Here is a 293-nt window from a genome sequence, read left to right on the forward strand (position 1 = left end):
TTGTGACACTCCCCCCCCAACTTCTCTGTGTCTGCAGTGCAACTACCTGGTCCCTGCCCTGCTGGTCATCCTCATCTTCCTCTGCTTCCAGCAGAAGTCCTACGTGTCCTCCGCCAACCTGCCCTCCTTGGTCCTGCTGCTGCTGCTCTATGGGTGAAGGGACAGTGGAGCCCAGCCGGGGCTCAGCCCCTCTCTGGGGCTGGACCCCAGGGAAGGGGGGGGCGCAGGGGGCTCTGAGCGGGGCTGGGGGCAGCCCTGGCTCAGGGGGTTGTAGTGATGGGGGGGGGGGGGGG

General features: G+C 66.9%; 1 protein-coding gene across 1 annotated transcript in view; it reads left to right on the top strand.

Moving 5' to 3' along the window:
• Positions 1-293, top strand: part of ABCA7 (ATP binding cassette subfamily A member 7) — a 39,932-nt gene that overhangs the window by 29,720 nt on the left and 9,919 nt on the right. The window lies entirely within an intron of this gene.

The sequence above is a fragment of the Aptenodytes forsteri genome, unplaced genomic scaffold (genome assembly GCF_000699145.1).
Source record: "Aptenodytes forsteri isolate BGI_AS27 unplaced genomic scaffold, ASM69914v1 Scaffold147, whole genome shotgun sequence".
NCBI classification, from domain to species: domain Eukaryota; kingdom Metazoa; phylum Chordata; class Aves; order Sphenisciformes; family Spheniscidae; genus Aptenodytes; species Aptenodytes forsteri.